At 46.1% G+C, this 19,884-nt stretch overlaps 1 long non-coding RNA gene across 3 annotated transcripts; it reads left to right on the top strand.

Annotated features, from left to right (window-relative positions):
* Window positions 1–844: 844 nt before the first annotated feature.
* Window positions 845–14,091, top strand: LOC118971723 (uncharacterized). Of its 3 annotated transcripts, XR_012129114.1 has the most exons (8): window positions 845–953; window positions 1,966–2,040; window positions 2,985–3,114; window positions 3,570–3,673; window positions 4,051–6,428; window positions 6,724–7,156; window positions 7,906–7,997; window positions 8,090–9,238. It is a non-coding gene; the product is annotated as an uncharacterized lncRNA (long non-coding RNA). The 3 variants fall into 3 exon arrangements; XR_005060314.2 differs by lacking the exon at window positions 8,090–9,238 and adding an exon at window positions 10,954–14,091 and having other exon boundaries at window positions 4,051–7,156; XR_005060313.2 differs by having other exon boundaries at window positions 4,051–7,156.
* Window positions 14,092–19,884: the final 5,793 nt, after the last annotated feature.

Below are 19,884 nucleotides of genomic sequence, written 5' to 3'. Positions count from 1 at the left end.
CAGTTTCTTTGAGTGGGTCTGCCACTTTCACGTCCTTTCATGTTGCTGCACATTTTAGGTTAGTTTCTTTTTTTTTTTTTTTGCAAGGAAAAATCTTTAGGTGTATGTTTTTCTATAGCTTGGAATATCTCTTAGGATAGATCACATAGAACAGTGTGACCACTGTCATGGGGTCAAACTGTGCCCATCCCAGATTGATGTATTGAAGCTCCAACTCCCAGACAATGGTATTTGGAAATGGGTCATCAGGAGGAAATTAGGGTTAAGTGAGGTCATAGGGTAGGTCCCCAATCCTATGGGATTGGTGTTTTCTAAGAGCAGGAGGAAACGTGAAGCGCTGTGCCCCCATCTCTCTCCAGGCACGAGCCCACAGAAGGCAGGCCATGTGAGCACCCTGCAGGAAGGTGGCCTTCTGCGAGCCGGGAAGAGCTCACCAGGAATCGAATTCCACAACATTCTGATAGTGGACTTCCAGTCTCCAGACTGAGAAAATAAATTTCTGTGGTTTAAGCTACCCAATCTATGGTGTTTCGTACGGCAGTCTGAGCAGACTATTATAACCCCTTTTATACATGTGCATTAATTATCTATAAATGCCCTCGCCTGTATTAAAAGTCATCTGTCTTTTTTCTGGCTGTTTACATAAACTCCTTTATTCTGAATCCACTTTTCTGTCATCTGTCAACTTAACCTATTCAAATGCACACCGTTATTTAAATAATATATGAAGATACATGTCATATCCTAGCTGTGGTATCTCATAATTTGAAATTATGAATTTTATGTTTTTAGGCTTATCAGTAACAAAGCAGTACTCTAATTCTGGCATTTCTTTCTTTCCTTTTTTTAGAGCATCCCTTTTGGGTACCAGAAGACACACACAGGATCAAAGGGCCATGTGACCAAACCCCAAACCTGCAGACCCAACCTCAAAGGCCAAAAACATCCTAGAGGTATAGAAATTCCTGCCTCAGTCCTATAAATATTTTAATAGGGACATTTCCCAAAGTATGTTTTTATGTATCTTAATGCACACACAAGTGTTATTTAAATACTTACTGCTATGACATAATCTGTTAGTTTAAAAAGTAGGGAAACTTCAATAAAGCATTTTTCTGTTATGTGAGTCAGCACATACTGTGAATGAAAGTTATATAGAAATTAAACATGAGGAGAAGAGGAGAGATTTACTATTGTTGGGTGATGTAAGATAAGCCCTTGGTTCTCGCCAGGACACAGCCTCTTTCCGCCTGCAGAAGCATTGCGCTGCGGGAGGGCCCATTTGCTCTGGAACTTTTCCTCTCTTCAATCAAAGCCCAAGACTCAGTCAATAAACATTTACTGATTTTCCAAGATTCTTCTCTGCATAGACTTTTCAGGGCATTGGTTTTGTCGAAGTGCAGCTTTATGTGTGACAGCTGCTTGTGTGGGATTCCCGTGGGCTTGCCTTTGGGGCCTCACATGAGCTCATGTTGTCTGAAAGAGAGAAACAGCTTTGCTCCTGAGGTCTATCTACTTTCTATTTCTTCAAAGATTGTCTATATTGCGGCCCATATACAGATCAATATACAGGGCTTTTTGAGGAATTAAGAAAATTTTCAGATGATGCAAAATGATCACTTAACATTAAAATTGGCCCCCAAATTCTGTTACTTCCTCACCCAATTTCCTAAAATATGTATGTAGCAAAGCAGCTGGAGAGGAGGGTTTTAGCTCAGGTTTTCTTCCTGCCAGAAAGGTGATTCCAGGAAGCAGGAGTCCAGGGCGGGGAGCATGAGGCAGGGGAGGAGAAGCCAGTGGATGGGTATGGAAGTCATCGGTACACTGGATGAAGCCAGTAAGTGCTGCTGCTGTGACAGTGATGGCGCAAGGCTGGGGCACCTCCTGAAGGACGGCAGGCTGCAAGGCTTATCACCAGCCCCTTTCCCATTGACTGGGGACATTAGCTTCCTCTTCTCTCCCCAGTACCGAGGAGCCCCTGGGGCACAAATGGGGAGGACACACAGTGGCTGCCTGAGGCTGGATGCTGCGAGGTGCAAGGTGAGTCTGAGCTCAGCGTGAAACCTTCACCCCATCTGTGGATAGTGGGTCAAGGAGATGGTACCCTGGGCAGCAGACACATCTACCTTATGGAGCTTCATCTCCCTTTTCCTATTTGACTCCACAATCAGACAAGTAAAGATCAGGACAAGAGTAGAAGAGGAGGGCTTGAAGAATCTCAGATTTGGTAAACACAGCTTCTGGTACCCAGGGTTGAATACTTTAAGTCTCTCTGATATATTGGCAAACTGCTGAGAAATCAAGCAGAACTTGCAGCTGCTCTTTGATTAGGAGAATTATAAGGAAACCAATTAATGAAGAAGCCTGGGGGTATTGATGAGCATTCTTCCATTGCCAACTGATATGCAAGTGGTTCTCTTAAAGACCTATAGCAGTAACTATGCTTAAAAATTAATGAATGTGATATGCTTTACATTTCATTTATCTTTTCAGGGCAAATGTGGGCAAGTGCAATAACAGCCTGCAAAATGCAAAATTTGTCTCTGTTTTCTGGAAAATGCACAGCTCCGACCTTCAAAGATCAAGGGCAAATTATGGAGTATTGGTTATTGTTGACCATGTTTTAGGATAACAGAAGCATACCCCTGACTTTTTACTTCATAATTTAGATAAAAGTAATAACATCTGTCTGAATGTGACACTACATGATATAAAGCTGTGATTTACACCTTCTTAAAAGCTTAAGATATATACCACACTGCTGAGGTGAGAGATTAAATAATGAAGAGTCAACCATGAACACATTTAAGTGAATGTTCTAAAAAGTGAGCTATTAGCCTCATTACCAAGTAGGAAGACAATAAGCACAGTTATGAGATTTCATGCTTACTTAGGAGAGGGTGGGCTGGGAGATTTTGCTATTGTTTTCATGTAGCAGTGAGTTCTTTGGAAGAAATGGATTTCAAGGACTTCTTGTATTTAAGGAAGAGATAATGACAAGAGGATGGCTAGACTGGACCCCAAAGGTGACTTGGAGATGGGACTGTGCCCGAAAGGACATCAAGTACATTTCCCAGAGAAGAACACCTTCTTTAGAAAGAGTATTATTGGAAGGTGGGTTCTTAATAATGTAGAACGAATGAAAGAATAGACATGGTGAGTGATGCGAAGGAGCCCGGGAAAGGTTGGACGGATACTGTGAAGTGGCGGGTTTTGTAGTGATTCCCTGAGTGAGGAGGTGAGGGATCCCGGGCGAGAGGAGCCACTGGAAGAGGCAGGGACATCGCCGGGGAGCAAAGCATAGCCCGGGAGAAGCTCAAGCAGCAGATGGTGGCCTCCGGAGGAACAGGTTCGGTGAGGAGCAGGTGGAACCCAGAATGGAGATGCTCGAGATGTTCTGCAGGACCTGCCCCTAGACTGGGTCTTCCGTAATGTGTGGGTGATGGCTTCCTGAGGATCTTCTGGGGGAGAGGTTCTGAAAGACCAGATTCTCTTCAGAGAACTTTGGCTGTGAGCAGTCTTCCATTTGTAACCAAAGTGCCGATTTTCTTGGCCCATTCTCTTTGTAGTGAAAGGGAGCAGCGAGTGTCCTAAGCAGAGTCTATGTAGAAACGAATCTCCTGGTGAGAGTCACCTCAGCCCTGTCCAGGTGCAGCACCAGTGATGCCTGCAGGTGGGAGTGCCTCTCTCTGGCACATTGTCACACTGCGGCATTTAAGGGTGGGGGGTGCATAGGGCATAGTGCTCCCTGCAAGGCCTCCCCTCCCCCAGCTTCCTTGCCTCAGGATGTTATCAGAGTGCTTACTCACTTGTTTCTAGAAGACCCTGGGGAGTAATCTCATCACTCCGCATGTACATCTCAGTCTCCACCCCAGAGCACCATGCCTTTGAGATGGCTGTTTCCCACCTTGATTTGTGCCCTTTAAGGTGCTTTATATCTCCTAATGGAATTCAATTCCCAAGCCTTCCTTACTATTCAGAACCTCCCACTGTGTCCTCTGCAGCCATCTGTGATCAGCACAATCCCCTGTACCTTCAATCTTTTTGCAGAACTCTCCCTCAGAATGAGATCCACTCTTCCCGGAGGATACTGAGCCCTCCTGTGTGGGGGCTGTTTCTTCTTCCCGGTCCCCATGGAGCACAGGCCTGGGAGGTGGGATAGGAGTCTTTTTCATTTCTCATCGTGTCTTTCTGACCATTTCTTCCTGCCTTCCTCAAACATTCTGGCCTTTCGAGGTAAGTGCCATTCCCATATGTATTCATCTGGAGTCTCCAGACAACAGGACCGGTTTCCTGTACCCTATATATTATGTATGTGTCTTATATATTTTATATTTTTGTATTTACTATAAGCAATTGGCTTACATGACTAATGAGGCTGAGAAGTCTAAGATGGGCAGTTGGCAAACTGGGGACCCAGGAGGGCTGCGGGTACAGTTCCAGTGTGAATTCAAAGGCCTGACAACCAGGGAGCCAATCTGTGGGAGGTCCCGTCTGAATCCGAGTCTGAAGGTGGGAGGGGACCGATGTTGCAGCTCAAACACGGAGAGGCGGAAGGGAAGGCTTCTCTCCTTCTCTGCCTTTTGGTCAATGTTCTTTGCCTTCGGTGGGTTGGAGGAGGCCCACCCACACTGGGAAGGGCAATTTGCTTCACTAAGTGTGCAGATTCAAACATTGCTTTCATCTAGGAACACCTTCACAGAAACACCCAGAGAATGTTGGACCAAATATCTGGGCGCTCTGTGGCCCAGGCAAGTCAGTACCTATAATTAGGCATCACGCCATATTCATTTGTCACTGTCCTCTGCCTGTCTTCTGGTCACTTCCTGTTCTCTGAAGGTTTGGAAACTCACTTCATTCTTATTATCTGGGGAACTGTGGAGTTCCACTCAAAGCCTCCTCAAAACTTGGGACATGGGCTACAAGTGTGGTCAGAGAGTGAGAGACTTCCAGAGAGATGGCCCCTCTGGAAGGGTGGGCTTGCATTTCAAGGGGGAGGGTGCGACCCAGGGCCACTGCATGTTCCTGTGTTCTAAATCTGGAGACACTAATCATCTCTTCCTCTTAGGGTAATTTATGCACATTTCAAAGGGTGAGAATCCGGGATCCTTCCCAGGGAAGATTTATTTATACTAGGAAGCGACAACCTCCATCGCCGTCACCCTGTCAAATGCGCCGTCATCTCTTACTGCTGATGGTCTCCCAGTTCCTCCTACGTCACAGAATAATCAGTGATATTTTAAGATACAAATCAGATCGTATCATTCTCTGCTCTGAAACCCCTAAAGCTTCTCAACACATTTAGAAAAAGTACCCCCCTTTTTTTTGATCATGGCCCATAAGTCTCTACATGTCTGTATAACTTTATGATCCTGAATTCCTCCATACTCCTTCTCTCTCATTTTACTCCAACCTCATTGGTCTTGCAATTTCTGAAACACGCCAAGCCCGTGCCTGCCCCAGAGCTCCTATCCTTGTAGCACCTTCCCTTGAATCCTTGCTCTGTGCCCAGATCATCAGCAGGCTTGCTCCCTCAGGACAGGGCTAAACTGGCACCTCCATGGGCAGGACCTCTCTGTCAACCATACCTGTAATTGTCCCCTGCCCTCCTCCTGCCCCCTCTATCCCTTCACCTGCCCTATTATTCCTGGTAGTGTTTAGTAGTATTTAAAATCAGTATCATAGACTCATTCCTTTGTTAGCTTATTGTCTGTTTCTGCCAGAAAATGGGCATTACAAGGGGCCTTAAAAGTTTGTCTTGTCTGTTGATGTTTTGTGCATTACTGACCAGTACAGCTCCTGGCACATAAAAGGGCTCAATTTTTTTTGATGAATGGATGAGTGAAGGGCAGTATCTGAGCCTTTGATTCAATAAACCCATCTCTTCCACATCTTAAGTTCTTGGAGAGGGAATGAAAAGAGGTACACTTCCAGTTTTCTACATGATTCATTCTTTATCAGACAGATCAACACACCAGCAAGCGTACAGGGTGAAGGGTCTGTATGGAGCTATGGGAGACAGGGGTGCTGGGCCGGGCTGGCATGTTGCATGTTCCCCAACACAGCAGAATAAGAGCCCACAGGGCACATCATGCAGGGGGAGTATCTGATGGGCTGGTGGCTGCTGCATCATGGAGGTCATGGCCCTGTGCTTGTTCCTCTGGTTTTCTGCTGAACCCACATAGTTTTTGAATATAATGACAGCTGGAAGAGGGTTCTCCCCTCCTCCTGTTTACAAAATGAGCTGGTACCCTGCTGTTACAGTCTGCAGGAGAAGTCACCAAGCATGACCTTCCAATTAAATCATGTATCCAGCATCTCTCATTTCTGATGACATCTTTGAAGTGCTGAGACACCCCTGGGCATGTGATGTGAAAGAATACTGGTCCACAGAACAACTCCTTCATCCAGGGAGGAGGTTCTAGCAGGTGAGTCCCTGAATTTATGTGAAGAGCAGAATGGCCCCCTCTCATCCCCTACTTCCTCCCAGCCAGGCTTCAGGACCCAGTAGGTCCAGCAGGGCTCACGCTTCTGTAGCCTTTGTTTAACATCATGAGTTTTTTTGTAGCTTTGACCAAACATTTTTTTATGATTGCAAAATTGAAATTTACATTTATTATGTGTTAAAAAATAGTTACTTTGTCCTGGTCCGGTTCCTGCACTGGCACCCTGGGTGGAGTAGCATTTCGGAGTGCATGCTGACTTTATTGTTTCTACCTGCAGCAATTGACAGCCTTGGGGTCACATGGAGCTGCAAATTAGAGGTGCCTTATGGTGGATAATGATACGCGAGAGCATTTACCGGAGCTCCTATGTGCCAGGTCTGTGCCGAGGGCAGCACTTTGCATGCACACTCACTCCTCACCCACCCTCTTTTCATTCTGTCCCCAAGGCAGCAGGGAACCGGCTCATGTCAAGGTCACCAACGACTGCCATCTTGTGAAGGTCCAGGAAAGCTACCTCAGTTCCCTCATGCATTCTCTTGGAAGCGTCTGATTCCCGTGACTACTTCCTTCTTCTTCAGCTCCTGTGTTGTTTCATTGTCCTGATTTTCCTCCTCGCCCAGATTGCCGTCTCTGTTTTCACCAGATCACTTGCTGGAGAACCCCTCGTCTGTGGCCTTCGTCCTGTCTGTCTGTTTACATTTTTTCCTCAGGTGAGTTGGTACGGTCCCGGGACTTTAAAGACCATCTGTGTGCTGATGGCTTCCAAATTTATCTTCCTCCCTGACTTCTTTCTTGAGCTCTAGCTTCACATAGGCAACTTTCCACTTGGCATCTCTACTTAACGTCTTCTAGGCTTCTCAAACCAAAAAGCCCAGAACAGAACTTTTGATCCCCCACTACAAAATGAAAAAAATATGTAGAAATAATCCTTGATACATGTCTTTCCATTATTGCCACATCCAACTCCACCAGCACGTGCTGCCAGCTGCACCTCCACGATCGTCTCCCAGCCATCCACCCGGCTCATCCCACGGCGGCTGCCCTGGTCGGAGCTCCCACCGCCTCTTGCCTGGATGCCCGTCCTGGCCTCTTTCCTGGGCCCCTGGCTTTCACTCTAGCTCCAGTCCAAGCAGCAAGAAGACTTTAGAAAAAATATAAGTCAGATAATATCCATTCCTTTGTTAAAACTATCCAATGGCTTCTCATTATACATAAGGATAAAAATCCTCCAAGCTTTCTTAATGTGGCTGTACCTCACTGTTCTGACCTCGACTGGCATCCCCTGCCCCTACCCCACCCACCAATACACATATAAATGGAGTGCCACGCTGCAGACACCCTGGCCTTCTCTGTCTTCCCCACATTGGTTGATTTTTGTTTCCATCTCAAGACCTTTGTATTTGCTGATCCTCGGCGCTGAACACTGTTCTTATATATATCCATGTCATTTGGGTCTCAGATTTATGTCACCTCTTCAGAGAGGCCTTCCTTGCCTGATGGGGAAACCGAGACTCAGGGAAATCCAGTAACTTGTGTGAATCTCCTCTGCTGGTAAGTAACACGTGCAAGATCTGAGCCAGCTGGTCTGACTCCACATGCTGGGTTCTGGATACTCTTTTCTTTGTCTTTCTTCCTCGCAACAGAATTGAGAACACAGTGCCATGCAGGGCTTATAAAGGACCGCCCTGCAGAGGCTACAGGGGATAGAAGGAAGCAAAAGAGGTGGGTAAGGAGGAAGTGAGCCCATGAGCATCTTTGGCAACAGCCACAGAGCCCAGTCACGGAACAACTGGATGTTAAATAAAATGGGGAGTGAGCCTGCTAACTCCTCGGTACAGCCAAAAATACGACATTGCACTGTAAGCCATAGATCACAAAATCAGGACTGCAAAACTAACCTGCTGTCCCCACCAGAGGAATATTATTTATTTCTTAGGGAGGTAAAGTAGGCACATGACCCTCATTCATACCTGTATCTGTAGTTAGCACCTTATACTTAATTTAGCAACCTAGTTAATACTCAACAATTGTTTGCCCCTGATTATTCTCCATAAGCCCCCTAGTTTAACATTGCCATTAAAAAATCCCGGTGGGTATTGCTTGAAGTAGAAATATTTGAAACTGGTGACCAACATTGTTACAGGCTTGGAATTGGAAAGATTCCATTAAAAGCAAGAATGGATGTATTAACTCTTGTGTTAGGTCATTTAGGTGGTTCTGTTAGGTGCTTCTCTACCCAAACCTTCCTGGGAGAGAGAAAGACAGGAGATCCTTATGATGGGCCAAGAAAGAAGGTTATTGCATGAACAGACTCAGCTACCAGCATGTGCTAAGTTTAATAGTGTCCCCCAAATTCATGTCCATCTAGAACCTGTGAATGTGACTTTATTCAGAAATAGGGTCTTTGCTGATATTATCAAGTCAAGATGAAGCCATTAGGATAGGTCCTAAATCCAATACGACTAATGTCTTTATCAAAGGGGAAATTGGACCAGGAGATACAGACACGCAGGGAGAAGGCTGTGTGGAAGCAGAGGCAGAGACTGCAGTGATGCAGTGGTGAGCCTTAGGAGAGCCCAGGGGTCCCAGGGGGGCCGACCACCACCAGAGGTCGGGCAGGCACGAGAAAGGGTCCCCCGCTAGTCTTCAGACAGAGCATGGCCCTGCCGGTACTTGGATTCCCCGTGTCTGGCCCCCAGAACTGTGGGAGAATAAACCTGTTTTTATAAACCACATAGTCTGTGGTAATTTGTTACGGCAGCCCCAGGAAACTAATACAGTGCATCTAAATAATTGGCCACTATCAGATGCTCAATAAGTAAAAATCCCCCATAGTCACTTTTTTGTTGTTGCTGAAACAGCTTATTTTTATTAAAAAAAATATTTCCTAGTCATCTATGTGAACAGACATGTGTTTCTATAGCTCTTAAATAAAAAACAGGGAATATGTGAAGCGAATTCTTCCCCTGTTCCTGTTTCCCCTCTTCACAAACATTTTTTTCTTAGTTTTTGTGTGTTCTTCCAGGAGAATTTTGTGCATACATGCAATTCAAGGACATATTCTTCCCTCATTTTTAAAACAAAATATAGCATACCATACATTCTGCTTTACATCTCATTCTTTTTCACTCAGTAATTTATCTTGGAAAACTTCCTGTGAGTGTATGAAGAGCATCTTGATTCATTGTTACAGCTGCAAAGTTTTCCATTGCATGCTTGGAATGATAATTTCTTCAGCTGGTCCTCTCACGATGGCCGTTTAAATGGCATCCATTATTTTGGTATTAGGAACAATTTCTTAGAAAGCAACTTTATACATGTGTAATTTCATGTGTTTGTGATGATACGTGTAGGGTAAATTCCACAAAAGTGAAATAGCATTATCCTAAGGCCACGTACATATGTTTTTTTAAAAATATTTATTCTATTGCAGTAAAATTCACACGACATAAAATTTACTCTGTTAATAATTTTTCATTGGCCTTAAGTACAGTGACACCATGTTCAGGGTACAGTTCTGTGGCATTAAGGGTATTCGCAATGTTGTGCAACCATCACCAGCACCCCCATCTCCCGAACATTTTCATTTTCCCAAACTGAAACTCTGTCTCCGTTAAACCCCTTTCCTCTTCCCCCAGCTCCTGGCATTCCACTTCTTGCCTCTAGGAATTTGGCCACTAGGTATCTCATACAGGCAGAATTGTATAATAGTGACTTTTGGTGTTTGGTGGATTTCACATGGCATAATGTCTTCAAGGGTTTTTCGTGTTGGAGCAGGTGTCAGAATTTCCTTCCTTCTTAAAGCTGAAAAATGTTTCATTGCAGGAATGTATCACTGCAAAAATGTTTCATTGCATGTATGTAGCACATTTTGTTTATCCATGCATCCCTGAATGGACATTTGGGCTGTTTCCACCCTTTGGGCTTTGTGAATAGTGTTGCTGTGAACATTGGTACACAAGTACGTGTGAGTCCCTGCTTTCAGTTTTTGGGGTGTATACTCAGGAGCAGAATTGCTGGATCATATGATAATTCCATGTTTAATTTTGGGGAACTGCCATACTATTTCCCAAAGGCTGCACCAGTTTACACTCCCACCAGCAGTGCACAGGGTTTCCAATTTCTCCACATCCTCACCAAGACTTATTATTTTCTGTTTCTTTTCCCCTTATAATAGCCATCTACTAGGGTATGAAGTAATATCTCACTGTGGTTTTGATTTGTATTTCACTAATGATTAGTGATATTAACCATCTTTTCACTCACTTATTGGCCATTTGTATATCTTCTTCTTTGGAAAAATGTCCATTCAAGTTCTTATCCACTTTTTAATTGGGTTCTTTGTTTCTTTTGTTGTTGGTGTTGTTGAATCCCCCATAATTGTTTTTTATGTATTTAAACTTAATTTTGTGCTATTTTTGATAAAAATGTGTAATAGGCAGTAGTTATAATATAATTGTGTTTCTGCCTTACATTGAACAGAATTTATCTTTTTTTCCTAACTCAGGGTGTCTTGCCTCAGTTATTCTACTTTGCAGTATGAGAAAAACTTGAGATGTTGGCAATCATCCAAATATCCAGGCGCTGCTATGATTGAGCCAACATTTCCATCTCCTTGGTGTAAGATTTTCAGTTCATTTATTTAATTAACATTTAATAAGAACCTGCCATATAGGAAGCACGTTTCTTGGGGTTGATGAAACACAAAAGAATTAGGAATCATCACAGTATTTGCAGAACTTGCAGATGAATAAATAATGATTGTAACAGAGTGACAGGAAGGGCTGTATGTCATGGGGAACCCAGGGCATCTTCTTGAGCATCACTGAAATCAGGAATGTCTCAGGCTCTATTGCACGACTCAGAAGACTTAGCGGAGTGTGACTCCACCAGATAATAATAAACTAGAACTAGAACAAAGGCCTTTTGTAATGTCTCTATCCTAAAATCATCCTTCCCATGGATGCTTCAGCTACAACATGCTGCAGAAAGTGTGGCATGAATTCACTAAGTGAACATCACTAGGGTAGAGACTGAACAATCTAATTAAACTAAAGTAAATCTGTCCAATATTGTGCCAAGGCAGGGTCAGAAAATGCTTCTCTGGTCTTCTCTTCATCAGCCCTGTGGTCATATCCACCTCCTAGGATGGGACTGACAAAAATACGGCAGTTCTGACAGACACTGATTGGCAGTGCCTTTTCTAGCTTAGCCTGGAAGAGGCTCCTTAACCCATAGCTAAGAGATAAAAGGTGTTGGTGCTGGAGATCAGACCCATTTGCTATTTGGTTGCTGAAGGTCTCTGTGTGTAAGAACTGTAGGGGTCTCTATTAGCAGCTGCTGCTTGGAGAAGAGAGAAATTTGGTGCTGAAGGGAGTGAAATCCCAGAGACTGCTCCCCGCTGGGCCTGGATACGGGTGAGTCAAGGTTGCTAACTCTTTCTTTTTTCTTCCTAAGTTTATAATTTTCTCTTTTTTCCTACTGTGCTTTAAGAGTGAAAGCTTCAGTCTGCTTGCTCCTGAAAGGAAACAGTGTTGGTGGACTATGATTTGACTGATGTGTTCACACATTTGTTTGCAGCCAGTTTGTCTCCATATCCCAGCTTCTTCTATAGTTCTTGGGACATGATAGGGGCTGGATGAACGACTGAATTTACAGGAAGCAGAGTCCTGAGCCTGCCCACTTGGTTGAATAAAAGACCAGGTGGACTGTAGACTGATTACCAGGTAACCAATGTCCAAGCAAGGAGGAGATCGCTCCAATAAGATTGCTGCTTGGGTAGCTTGAATCCACTCATGTATTCAGGTATTCATATACTTGCTTATTCATCCAGAATATGTTTATCTGGGGTATTTAGCGATGTGTGGCACAGTGTCATGAACTTACATCTAGTTGAAGAAATGTACCTTAGACAAGTAAACCCATAACAACAAACTGACAAGTAGTAGGAAAGAGAGGGCGGGAGGAATGCAGTGTAGACTGGGTTTAAGGATTGGCCTGTGGAGGGGCAGGGTGGAGCTTGGCACTCGGTCGGTCACCCTGCAGTCCTGCAATCCTTGACACACTTCTTCAGTGGGAAGGGCCAGGGAGCACGCTCATCACCCGTTCTTGCTGCCGTAGAGGCCCTGAGTTCTTGGCGTGAACCACTCTCCTCCGTGAGCATGTGTTCTGTTCGCCAGCGCGCTCTGCGGGCGGAGCCAGCACCAGATGCAAGTGTGCTTTCTGACATCATTAAAATTTTAGCTGCTGAGACTTTGGTTCCAAAGAGGCAATAAACTAAATATTTCAGGGAGCCCAGAACTGAAATGGACAGATGGACCCAAAATAGTCTACTTTGTAATAATTCAAATTAGCATAATTTCCACTTCATAAAAAATGTACACTTCCAGGGTTTATTGGCTTACATAAATGTAAGCACTCAGAGCTTCAATTCTTCAAAGTCCTGTAAAAATAGTGACTTCATTCTGGTCTATTTAAAACTTTAATTTCTTTTCTGTATTTTACAAAATGATGGGCCAGATCCCAAATCCTGATAAGACTTTGGAATGCTTCATCTATTTGATTGGTTTCTTTTTTTTTTTTTTTAGTGTTCTCTCTCTGCAAGATACAGAATTGAACCCTAAAATAAAAACCTTAAAACCAAGCCCTGGAAAAAAAAAGAGTTAGAACCATCTTCTGTTTACCAACACAGTCCATGAAGTATTCTCGTCATCTCCAGGATGAGACAAAAGAGGCCACTGCAGAGGCCTGTCCCCCAGTAAGGGTGTCATAAGAAGCAAATGTTTACAGATAATTGTCAGTAGTTATCCTCACATGACGATCATATTGATTTCAAATAAGCCAATTTTTCATTCGTTATTGTACAACCAAGTCGGCCTGTTATCTGTGTCTCCTCCTCCCTGATGTCTAATATTTGAAGTGCACTCATTGCTTCACCTGCTTTGGACAATTTTTCTCATATGTTTCTCTCACTGTTGTCTCTGCAGCAGAAAGAGAAGCTGCATGTCCCTGAGGGTTTGAAGGATAACCCACAAAGGCTTACCCAAAGCCCCCAATTTTTGTGTGATGTCATATTTTGTGTGTTTTGTATTTTCCCTATGATTTGTATTTTTATCCTCCTCCTCCTAGTTTTGATATACAAATGTCTATTTCCCCAAACCTTTAAGTAACATGGATGCTCTGATGCTGTATTAAGCACATGTGCCCTGCAGTTGTGTGTCTGAGGAATGTGGGGGTACTTGGCCCAGATGAGCTCCACAATGTCTGCAGATGAGATTTATCACAAGGTCTGTCTATGCAGCAGGGCGAGAGCCAGGGCCTGCTCTACCCCTGCTGCTCCACTTGTGTGCACACTGCTACTTCCATGTCTCTGCTCACAGGTTTTCTACACAAGCCTGTGGGAAACTGGAGAAAGGAGTGTCCAGCCAGGGCTCCCTGCTTGGATTTTCTGGGAGTAGTTCTTTCTTAATATAAGGCACCAAATGCAGCTTTGCAATCTCCTTCCACATCTCCAAACACCATCTCCTTCTGAGATTTCCTTTATTACCCCAGTTAGAAATGGGATCTCCTCTCAATCAAATCCACCTGGTAAAAGCAAAACAGAGCTAAACAAAAGGAGGAGGCAGAAAAGATGGAAATAAAGGAATTGGAAGGTCATTATTTTGCAATTATTACTGTAACTGAGTCAGGTGGAAATCACGGGGTGAAAGCTGCTGGGGGACAGGATCATCACACTGCCTCAGAGGAACACTTCCAGGTTATTTATTAATTACAAGGGAAACATCCCTTCCCAGCCCAGCCATCTGCCAACATCTGAGTCAAAGGGGAAACTGACATCCCGGGCTCTAGCTCTCATGCAAGAAGGGCACAGTATCAAATATTTAGTATTCTGGCTCTAAGTGTTTACCCTGAATCTTACAATGAGGACATAATCAGACAAAATCAGACTGCAGGACATTCTACAAAACAACTGGCCTGGACCCTTAAAACTGTATTACAAATGAGTACATGAACAAACAAAAACATAGGCAAGGGATCTGTTCTAGGTAAGAGGGGATTGAAGAGACACAATGATTAAGTATGTTATGTGATCCTTGATAAGGTCCCAGATGACTGGGCAATTGGAATATGAACTGTGCTTTGGACAATATTAGCTATCAGTGTTAAATTTCTTGGGTGTGACAGTGATATTCAAATTATGTAGGAAAATTCCTTTTTTCTTAGAGGAAACATGGGGATGAAACAGAGATAGTGTTATGACTTCAACTTACTTTCGAATGATAGATAAGTAGACAGGTAGAGGTAGAGAGTGTTCATGCATGTACATGTTAAATTGGTGAACTGCGGTCAAAGGTATATACAGGTGTTGTAACCTTTGACTGTTTTTGGAGGTTTAAAGCTTTTCAAAACTTCTGTAGAAAAGAATGCACATAGCAATGTATCTATGTATAGCTGTCATTTGGCGATTTTAATCTTGTGGTGCAGTGTTTGTGGGTGCCCTGCTGTCCGGAATGGGATGTTGATTCTTCAAGGATGAGGTCCTATTGTCTGCATTCTACAAGCACCCAACAGGCTAACCTGTAATAATACATATTCACACAATATGTATTTGTAACTATTACCTGCATGAGTACTCATGTGCCTTGCACGGAAAATGGCGGAATGAGCCTGTCCTCCACCCTTCCTGGGGCAGCAAGACGGCTCCGGCTCTATCACACAGAGAAAGGCATTTCCACCTTCACGAGTCATGAGGATCACTGGAGTCCTTCCAGCTTGCAAGCCCCACACTGAGGATGTCAGTCTTCCTGGGCTTGCAGGCATGACCTTTATGTACAGGACGATGGGAATGCCGGCGTGGGTGGCTTATGTGAGGGAGCCGCTCAAATCAGTTGCAAGTCATAAAAAAATAAGGCTTTTACAATGGAGGAGGGACGACATTACAGATGATGTTTATGAAGTTATGTTTTAAGGATAAAGGACGTGACCCATTGGAAGGAAATGTACATTTAAGTTAAAGCAATCAAGTTTTTCAGAATTACATATTTATCCAAAGTTGAGGGACATTGTATATCTTTCTCATTTTCATTTGACTTGGGAAGCATCGGTTTATGTAATAAAGGGGCTCCCCCGATGGTGAGGAGGGTCCTTTAACTTCTGCATCAGATCCCCACAGAGTTTTTGCTACCCTTTTCTTAAGTACCTCATAGTTTATTGTTTCTATTAAGCCATCCTGGGTGGAGATGGAGCACACAGTTCCTTTGCTGAAGAGTCAGGTGGATTGTGGGGTGCCACTCCCCTCCCCGTAAGAGGCCTGGGTTTTTTCCACTGTGGTCCCTGCAGGAGGCCTGAATTCTGAGCACCTCCCAGGTGGGCTGGGCGCTGTCTGGGACTCCCCCTGCTGCTGAGGCCCCCGGGGGAGGGGTCAGTGCTCTTCCTAGAGGTGCCCAGGAAAGCAGACACCCCACCTGTTCCCCCAGACGGGCAGCTCACTGCCTTCATAGCCCACCTGCCACGTAGGCACACCTTGCCAAGGTGAGTGCTGCTTCCTCTTGGGGACAGCACAGTTGGTCTCACCCAGTGACAAGGATGTCGGTCCGGTGACACGACCTTGCTGTTGCCCTTGCTAAACAATGAACCCTGGCATCACTGAGCCCAGGAGTGTCCAGCTTCTTCCCAGGACCAGCTCCCATTACAGATGCCTTCCTGCTGGCTGTGCACGGGTCTTTCTTTGTCCTCAGGGAGGAAGGCATTGCTCCGACAGACTGTCTGTCTCAGACCTTCCCCAGTCATTGGAGCACTGGGGGGTCTTTCCCAACTCATGTGCCCGTCGGTTACTGGGGCTCCTATAAAGTAAGGCGACGGCTCCACACTGAATCCCATGGGCCACATGTTCTTTTGTTTTTCCATTTTGATTTTTGATTCTACTCTGGACCATGGAGAGATTCTCCCCTTCTTTTCCCCTTTCGTGGACCAGTGGACATGTATCCACGAGGCACACTGCTGTCTCTCTCATCCTGTGTCCCTTTGTGTTCCTATGATAGACCTGAATATTTAAATTTTACTTTGTATTGTTTGTTTGAACAGGAAACACATTTGCAAGACTTGAAGTTCAAAGCACTGCAGGAGGGGAACACAGCCATGCCCCTGCCCTCCGCAGCCCACCCTCCCCATGCTGTCACGCCTCAATGTCCCTGAAGTCCACTCTCTGCCCTCTCTGCCTGCTCAGCCCAGCCGGACCTCGGATGTTTAGCTGGGAGATGGCCAAGAGGCTTGGCAGGGCGCTGCAGCCTCCCTCCTCCTCATGGTTGGGGCTCTGGGCTCCTCTGTGGCCATAGGTGCTCCAGCACTCTGGCCTCCCTTCAGGGATCTGCCCCCGGGACTCAGGCCGGGCACGAGGGGGAGGAGCGGTGATGAGAACAGTTTCCTGAAGTCGTTGCTCAGGTGCTAACTTCCTCTGCTGCTCCCTGGTTCTGCCTACACTTGGGCGCAGTGTCTCTAGGGCTCGGCATCAAACTCTGTTCCATGAAACTGCTAATCTGAGCCGACCAACAGCCGTGGTCAGACCTGAGATGGTACGTCTGCCTTTCCTGCACCCTGGAGGGAACTGCGGGCACAGGTTTTCTCTGTGCAAATGTAAGATGTGGGTACATAGTGTCATCTCTCCCTTTCTTAGATCAATGTGGTGACACTGTGCCCAGGAGGTGCATCCTTATTAGTCCATTAAGACCCTCCCATCCTTCTCTTCCTCTCTCCCCTTTCTCACTCTCTCCTTTGTTCCTCTTTCTGTCTCTCCTGCTTCAGTTCTTCCTGAATTAATGAAGTTTCTGTTTGCACCTGTTGTGTGTGTGTGTGTGTTGGGGGAGAGTGGTTGCCTGTCCCCTGATGTGTTCCATGAATGGGACAAGGAATCTGTGGCTGGGTTTGGCTGTTCCCAAATCCACCGTCTTAAGGGATTCAGCACCAGGATACCTGGGAGCCAGAGAGGAGAAGAGATTGGCGAGTGGTGGGGAGGAGTGGGGCTGGGAGAGGGCAGGAGCAGAGGGGGACATGGTGGCGGATCGTCGAGGTCACAGGCTACGCTTTTGGGTGTCTCAGTGTCAGAGGTGCTGGAACGCAGAGAAACCCAGAACGTATCTCATATTAACCAGATGCCCAGGGTCTGGGTCAGATCAGGGACGTGTTTCATTTACTTACCTGAGTGAGTGGTCCTCTTCCCTGGCTACAAGCCTTGTGTTCTACTGAGTGAGAAAAGCAACAATTCTACCAGCTGTGCTTGCGGAGCCTGCAATGAAGGCAGGACGAACCGCAAGTTCCATGCAGTGTTCTGCCTTTGTCATTTTCTTGGAGACTTTGGTGTCCTGGAGATACTTTGGTGGGTTTGGGTGGGTTCATCAGCTCAGTCCCTGTAGATCTCAGAGCTCGGGCTGGGAGAGGAGGTGAGGCAGACACGTGCTCCCTGGCTCCTGGTGTGTGGGGAAGGGGAGCCATGCTTTCCAACCCTCTTCTCTCCACTGCCTTTCCTGTTGCTGGGGGAAACTGCTGGGGTCATGTGAGAGGATCCATGACTCTCCCAGAACACCAGCATTTTTGCTCCTGATTGGCTGAAGGGGAATAGAGCCAGGCTCAGAGAGGTCACTCAGCTTTCCACCAATCACACAGCTCACTCACAGAGCAGAGCCTGATACGAGCTGAATATTTGTGTCCCCCCCAACCCCAGACTCCTATGTTGAAGCCCTCACCCGCCGTGTGATCGTATTTGGAGGTGACTAGGTTTAGATGAGGTCATGACGGGGAACCGTCATGGTGGTGTTAGAGTCCTTATTTGGAAGAAGACACATGGGAGCCGGCTCCTCACCGAAGGCCGCGCGGGAACACCGGGAGGCAGCGCTACGCAAGCCAAGTTGAGCAAGGCACCGGGCAATCTGGGCACCCTGACCTCCCAGCTCCAGACCCGGGGGAAATAACGGTCTGTGGCAGAAGTGTCCAGCCTGTGGTCGTCTGTTGGGGCAGCCAGAGCTGACTGAGATGGGCCCCAAAGCCAGGAAGGGTGGGCAGGGCTGACCGGGCACCCCCCCTCCCGAGAGGGCACGGGGGTCTGCACCTGCTGGGGTAGCTCGGCCGTCTGGGAAGAAGCCCTCGGCCTGGTGACGACTGGTTGCGACTCCAGCCCCTCAGCAGGAGGCGCCGGCAGATTGTCCGAGGAGGTGGGGGGCGTGGGGGCAGGTTTGGAGGGCAGCAGGGGTGGGCGGGCCGCGGGCTGAGGGACCCGTGCGGGGGACAGAGGCATAGCTCTGGGTGGCACGCGTTTTCTTGGTTCTGGGCAGGAGGGTCTGGCCTCAGGGGTCTACGCTGTCTTCGCTTCTCTTTGCAAAGCTTCCTCCTCCGCCTTTTGGTCTGTAGGGCTTAAGCCCTGGGAGTCCTCAGTTCTGTGACCTCAAAACGTCCTAGTGGCCCAGTGAGAAGCTGAGAAGCAACCTGCCTTGGGATCTACCAAACGAAAACAATGTTTTCTTTAATTTATTCATGGGGTTGGCCCTCCAGCACTTTGCGCATCTGGCATTGCCTCCAAGGAGCTAAAAGCCTTTGATCCCAGCTTCTATTTTCCATTCTCAGGGGCTGACTTACTCTTATAGTTACCAGTCCAATTTCCCTTTCAAGGAAAGAAAGGAAGGTAAGAAAGTGCCCATTCTGGAAAAAAGTGGGAGACTTTCCTGGAAGGAGGTTTTATAGGGGGACAACCAGAAGGTATAGGGAACTCAACAAGGCCAGAAGGAAAGCATTGTTCTCCACCAGGGGTCTCTGCCAACATGACAGGACAGAAGCCCCTTGTATTCTTACCTGGGAATGTTTTTCTCTGGGCTCTAGCAATTTTTTGAGAGGGGAGAAAACCCATCTTGGCTTGGAGGTGAGCAGCATGAACCATCCACATCTCCATTCACTTAGAGGGCCAGGCTCTGGGGGAGGGCAAAGCAAGAATGAATTTAAGACGAGAACAACATGGAAACAGCCTTGAAACAGGACACCAAAGGCGACCAGCTTGCTTTTCTGCTGGGGTTCATTGCCGTCCTCCTCAAGTTATTCAGGACAACTGCGCCCTTAAATCTAGAGCTCTGGCAAACAGGTGTTGAGTATGGCCTGTTCATCAGGGTCTCCCAAACCCAGAAGGGAAGAGTGGGAGCAGAGGTATATTTTTATCATCACCGTTTTCTAAACTGTAAGAAATAATTATCAAGGCCTTTTTAAAAAACATTAATTCCCTTGTCTGAATAGAGAGAGAAATTTGTTAGCTGATAATTAATGTCTTTTTTACCTTTTAATTAAAATGTAACTGCCAGTGGAACATGCCAAGCAAAATTCTTGTGCTGTACCCAGGCGGTTAATGCTCTCTGTGCTTTCTTGACCATCCGCCAGCTGGAGGGCCAGAGGGGGGCATTTGTGA

The sequence above is a fragment of the Manis javanica genome, chromosome 3, assembly GCF_040802235.1.
Source record: "Manis javanica isolate MJ-LG chromosome 3, MJ_LKY, whole genome shotgun sequence".
NCBI lineage: Eukaryota > Metazoa > Chordata > Mammalia > Pholidota > Manidae > Manis > Manis javanica.
The sequence above is the reverse complement of the archived record's forward strand: the minus strand, read 5'-3'. Positions and strand labels throughout refer to the sequence as shown.